General features: G+C 34.7%; 1 pseudogene; it reads right to left on the bottom strand.

Annotated features, from left to right (window-relative positions):
* Positions 1-2,585: 2,585 nt before the first annotated feature.
* On the bottom strand, positions 2,586-3,247 carry LOC101123007 (mitochondrial fission factor-like; annotated as a pseudogene).
* Between the last annotated feature and the right edge of the window lie 3,494 nt (positions 3,248-6,741).

Raw genomic sequence — 6,741 nt, 5'->3', positions numbered from 1 at the left:
TAAAGAACACTAACAAGGAGGTTCTAGTGATATCAAGAACTGTGAGAGGATTGTGTGATAGGAAGCTGTTGTTGGAGACTAGAAAACTTGAGAATAAGATCATGGGATGAGCATTGAATGAAACTATCAATGACTAGACTATGATCATGAAGTAGATGACAAAAATAGTGTCTAGGAGAAGGTCATCGTAGAAGATGAGATCAAGAAAATAAAAGGCCATAGAGGGAATATTTAGGTGATTCTGGAAAACACAAAGAAACATGACACGAATGTCTGAAATTGACAATGTGCCCAGTGAAGGAAAAGAGCTTAAAACAGTGAACTCTGGAGGCAAGCTGGGCTCTTGGAGGTCAAGTTCAGTTTCTAAGACATGAGACAAGAAAACATAGCATAGAGGAAAACAAACTAGATTGGAATTCAAGCTGGGGTTTCAGTTCCAGCTCTAAACCAAATAGTTTGTATTCTTGGACAACATATTAATATTTCTGAGTCTCCAGAGTGTGATGTATTACACTGAGGCACTATATTACATGATTACTAAGCCACCATTCAATGCTAAATACGCTATAACTAGAGCAACTATTTTTGTAAAATAGAGAAGGAAGTGTTGGTGAAAGAAGGTGAGGCAGGATAAATTCACTTGGAAAAGAGTTAAAATTCTGTCTATAATCTTTATAAGATAGTAAAGAAGCACTGGAGCTTCAAGTCCACACCAATAATCATAATCACCACAATAAACACTGCTAAAAATTGGTAGAATTGACTACATTACAGAGCCTCCCTCCTCCCATATATAAAATTGAGGTAATAATATCAATTTAAAGTGTTCTGTGATAATTAAGTGAGAAAATAATGTCCAATTGTAGTTTCATAAGAATATTATATCAGCCCTTCTCTCTCCTGCCATACATGATCATTTCCCTCTTCTACCATTAGTTGACACATATTTTACTTTTCCCACTAAAACAAAATAAACAATCTGAAAAGGCTATATTTTGTATTATCCCAGCTATAAATATGACCTTATGGAAAAGGTGAAACTATGGAGACAGTAAAAACATCAGTGGTTGCCAAGGGTTAATGGGGTGTTAGTCATTCAATCATGTCCAAGACTTTGCAATCCCACGGACTGTAGTCTTTGTCCATGGAATTCTCTGTGCAAGAATACTGGAGTGGGTTGCCATTTCCCCCCCCCCCCCCCCCCCACAAGGGATCTTTCTGACCCAGGGATTGAACCTGGTCTGCTGCATTTCAGGCAGATTCTTTAAAAAAAAAAAAAAAATATTTATTTTAATTGGAGGATAATTACTTTACAAGATTGTGATGATTTCTGCCATACATCAGCATGAATCAGCCATGGGTGTATATGTGTTCCCCCATTCCAAACCCGCCTCTTACCTTCCCTCCCCACCCTATCCTTCTGGGTTGTCCCAGAGCCATCTTTGAGTGCCCGGCTTCATACATCAAACTTGCACTGGTCATCTATTTTTCATGGTAATATACATCTTTCAGTGCTATTCTCTCAAATCATCCCACCCTCACCTTCACCAACAGAATCCAAAATTATGTTCTTTACATCTGTGTCTATTGCTGCCCTGCACATAGGATCATCATTACCATCTTTACCATCTGAGCCACAGGTATAAATAGACAAAGCACAGAACACTTTCAGGGCAGTGGATGTATTCTGTATGATACTATAATGGTGGAGGCATGTCATTATACATTTGTCCAAACCTATAGAATGTATAGCACCAAGAGTGAATCCTAATATAAACAATGGACTTGGCTGATAATGATGTATCAGTGTTGGTTCACTGATTGTAATAAATGTACCTCTCTTGTGGGGGATGTTGATAGTGAGGGACGTTGATAGTGGGGTATGTGGAGAGTGGAGGATGTTGAGAATGGGGGAGGCTGTGCATATGTGTATCCTGAGGAAGATATGGAAAATCTCATTAACTTTCACTGAGTTTTGCTGTGAACTTAAAATTGCTCTAAAAATAAAGTTTATAAAAACAAGAATAAACAAAACCCAATGATTAACAGTCTTGACAATCTCTTCCCCTTTGATGGATATATAACTCACCTAACATTTTTATTTCTAGCCCAACTTTCTTTTCTATATCTTTACTGAGATAATTTTTTGTTCCTATTTGCACCAAAATTCCTTACACAGTTGTCTATACTTATTGCTTCCAAATAGTCTCCTCAATTTCTTTTTTAAACCAACCCTTAATGAAGGGATTTCCTTTCTTCTTGAAATTATTTTTTCTAAAAGTCATCAATAGTATTTATGTTTCTAAATCTAATGACTTAAGTTTCTATGGTTGCTGACCTAGCAGCAGCATTTAATACAATTCTTCATTCTCTTCTTAAAACATTTTATTCTGTGGCTTCCTGGACACCACATTTTCATTGTCTTCCCCTTATCATTTTGGTTGACTGTCCTCAGGCTCTTTACTGATTCTCCCCACCCGCACCTATTTTTTTTTTTTTTTTAGGTTTGTTTGCAAATCAATTATTTATATTTCCAGCTGTTGAAACAGTATTTCTAAGGGTTGGGGTTATCTCTAGTGGCAAAATTAGAGCCAGCTATTAAGCAGCTAGAATGCCACAGTAAATGAATACATAATCAATTCTCTATTAGCACCTTCTGTGTTCTCTTACAGAAGTTTTAGTTTATCTGTTGTCTTACGGAAGCTGCATTTACAACAATTATGTCATCTGAAGTTTTTTCAATCCTTCTATCTGTATTTGAAATGCTATATGTGGAGTAAGTTCTGATAAGCTGTTTTGGCCAACAGCATTTTCACTCTTAGAGCAGCACTTTATTTTTAGCCCGTGCTTTGTATGGATGTTTTTTATTTTGAGGAGTTGGAAAAGATCTTCCTAAATCCAGAAAATCTAGTGATCTTTTAGTTAGCGTCAACATACAAGGTGGTGTTTTTAGTGCCAGAAGTTTAAAGGAAGAGACTGTATAAGGTCAAGGTGTACTAGTCCTGAAAACACAATCTCTTTGTTAGTTCCTGCTACAACAGTTCTCGATGCTCCCTGGCACCTGCAACATCATGCTAGCATTTGAAACTCCTTCTTGGAATTATTGTTTCAGGTCAGCATTTGGTGGCGTTACCTTTAATTTTTCCACAAACCTGGTTTGCTCACTAAGACTTTTGGTGTATTCCATTTTATACTGAATTTGATTAATTTCTGCCATCTCAGCTGCAAAGGGAGAAGGGAATGCTTCCCCACTCACTAAATGTGGACCAACTACTGCTTGCTTTTTAGCATTATCTGCTCCTGTGCTTCATATGAAATCCTTTAAGCTTGCCTCCATATGCATGTGCTGGATTTAGAGTTACTTTTGTCCCCTTGGGCCTAGTGGAGGGTTGCTGGCAAGTGCTCCCACCCACAGCTCCCAGGCACCAGGGTGGGCACTGTCAAGGGCTGTTGGCCGAGCACAGAGAGGCCCTCCCTAACTTTGAAAATTGAAATCCCTTGAGGTTCAGTCCATGTGTGTTTTCCCTTCTCTATTTATATTTATGATATTTTATGTTCTTGGTGATCTCGTCTAGCCATATGTTTTAAATTTTCTTTGTATGCTAATGGCTCCTATATTCCTATCCCTTGTCCATTTCCTATTCTTGAGCCTCAGTTATTACAATCATTTCTCATCTCAAAATGTGCTGCACTTATAGTTTCCCACATTTCATTTGATGACAAGTCCATTCTTTAAGTGGCTCAAGCTATAAATTTTGAAATCATCTTTAATTTCATTTTTTTCTCACACTTTATTCAAACCAGTATGAATCTTTGGATTCTCTTTATAAATATACCTTAAACTGATTCTTCCCATCTATGAAGTCACAGCCTATACCAGGAAACAACACTCAATATAAGAAAAACTAAAAACTGAACAAATACAACACACATACTACTTTTGTAAGCATCAGAGAACTGAAAGTCAGCATCTGAGGAAGAACAAAGATCCCAAAGAAAAAGGAAAAACTGCACTGCATTCTATCCCTTAAGGAATTTGTCAACTTTAATGGAAGAAGCTGAAAATAGTAGTTCAGATTTGCTAGCAATTGCATAGGTCCAGGGAGTAGAAGCAAAAATCTGTTTAGGGCTCAGCAATTAGGGGGTATTTTGGAAGAATCAAGTTATTTGAAAGTTCTGAAGGAATTCTAGGAGTTAAGGAAAGTTGGAAACAAGTTCTTCAGGATGACTGAAATTCAGTCACAAATTATATCAAACTTTGTTGGATCAAAGTTATCTACTTTTTTATAACTACCTGCCAGGAATTCTTAAAAAAAGATATTACATCTTTTTTTTTTTTTTTTTTTTTTTTAAGGAAGGTAGTATCATCCTGAATCTCTGCAACTTCAAATACAATCTCTGGAATTTAGCCAAAATGTAAGAGACATGCAAAGATAAAAAAGATCCACAAAAGAAACAAAACCAAAAGAAACAACCAAAAAACAGGAGCAAATAGTCAAATCCAAGAGAAAATATTGGAGATATCATACACAGACTTTAAAATTACTGTAATTAATATGTTGGTGATAATGTATGACTAGATGGAGAATATCATCAGAGAATAAATCTGTTCTGAAATATAAAATTCATATTTTAGAACTGAAAATTACAATATTTATAATAAATGACTTCAAATATAGATTTAACCTTATATTTAGCAAATACAAAATTAGTAAACTGGACTTTCCATGAGTAAAAATTTTCAGTGTAAAACACAGAAAAGAATGACAAGAAACACCTAATGTGTGAGACTTGGGTAGAAGTTGTAATGTATGTATAAGGCAATCTTTGAATGGGATGAGTGAGAGAAGGGGCAGAAAGCAATATGAGAAAAATAGCTGGGAATTTTCACAACTGGCAGAAAAAAATTAAACTACAAATTAAGGAAGACCTACAAAAGCAAGAAGGAGATATAAAAGGACCTCTTCACCAAGTTACATCATTAAAAACTGCCAAAAACCAGCAACAAACAAAACGTCTAAAAGCAGAGAAAAATAAAAACATAACACTGTTAGGAAGAGTGCTAACTTTTCAATCAGAAGGACAGTAACCAAAAGAAAACAGAATAATTTTTTTTCAAAGACTTGAAAGAAAATACCTATCAACCCAGATTTTAAGTCTCTGGACAATATCCTTCAAAATGATACCTATGTAAAACTATTGAAAGACTGTTTTGCCTGTGAACTTAAAGAAAAGAAATATCAAATGGAATTCCTAAAACAAAACTTAAATCATCCCCCCAAAACATGGCAATGCAGGAAGAGAGACTAAAGGAGAGGAGATGTTTGGGTAAATAAGAAGTAACATTGATTAAAAGAAGCACAATGTTCTAAGAGGTTTAAAATATATGCAAAATTAAAATGTAGGAATATGATTAGATAACATGTAAGAGGGAATGTATGGAATTAAAGATTTCTAAGTCTGGGCAGTGATAAAAGTATAGGTCTAAAGAAAAAGTGAAAGTTGCTCAGTTGTGTCAAACTCTTTTTGATCCTATGAACTGTAGCCTGCCAGGTTCCTCTGTCCATGGAATTCTCAAGAATACTGGAGTGGGTTGCCAATTCCTTCTCCAGGGGATAGAGGAGACTTTAGTAAATAAATTTGATTGTATAAATTCATTGTTTCTCAAACTTATGTGATCATAACATTTCTTCCATCATTTAACATTAGAAAATATTGTTCAGTGGAATGTACTTGAGGAAATACTGATGCTACACTTACCAGGGTTGCTGTAAATCTATAGTCACCAACACCATTCATGGGAGGGAAAAAATAAATCTCTGAAAAATTATGAAAGATAATGTTCAGGAAAAGCTCTTAGACCAATTTTGCAGGCTTGACTTTACATAGGGTGGGTGATTCTCTATTCTGTATCCCTTCAGCATAGATATCTTTCTATGTGTGATATGAATATTGACCTAATCATACATTGCTGTCTATGCTCTCTTAATTTTTTTTATCCACAAGTGCATGTGATTTATGTTAGGTTTATATAAGGTTGCTGGATCACATATGTCTAATTCATTACTCTTCATTATAGAGGAAATTTAAATAAAGCTTTCAAAATCAATGTAAGATATTTTGAAAAAAAAAAAAAAAAAAGTAGGTCTGCTCTTCCATACATTACAGGCCAAATTTTTATCTAGATATAACTTCCTCTTCACCTAATTCAATTTTTGATTATATGGTTCTTTTAGAGTATGATTATACTAATTACAGAGATTATTCTTAAAAATCGGATTATGCTACTTCCACACTGCCTCAAATTAATATCAGTAATATAGCTATAACAATTTACTCAACAAAGTATTAGTAATTCAGTGTAAATTTCATAAGGACACAACATAATTCTATTATTTTAATTATTATGTTCTTCAAGAGGATAAGAAAAAATTCTTAATTTTTTAGTTAACTTTTGAGAAATTAGGCAGTGCAATAAGCTGCTTAATACTATTCATAAAAAGCAAAACTAAATAAGTGGGACAACAGCAAATTAAAAAGCTTCTGCATAGCAAAGGAAACTATCAACAAAATAAAACAGCAACCTACTAAGTGGGTGAAAATATTTGCAAATCATATATCTAACAGGGGGTTGATATCCAAACTATATAAAGAATTTGTACAACTCAATAGCAGAAAAGGAGTCTGATTAAAAACAGGTAGAGGACCTAAGCAAACATTTTTCCATAGAAGACATATAGA

This window comes from Ovis aries, chromosome 1 (assembly GCF_016772045.2).
Source record: "Ovis aries strain OAR_USU_Benz2616 breed Rambouillet chromosome 1, ARS-UI_Ramb_v3.0, whole genome shotgun sequence".
Taxonomy (NCBI): Eukaryota; Metazoa; Chordata; class Mammalia; order Artiodactyla; family Bovidae; genus Ovis; species Ovis aries.
Note: the sequence above shows the minus strand (reverse complement) of the source record. Positions and strands in the feature narration are given on the sequence as shown.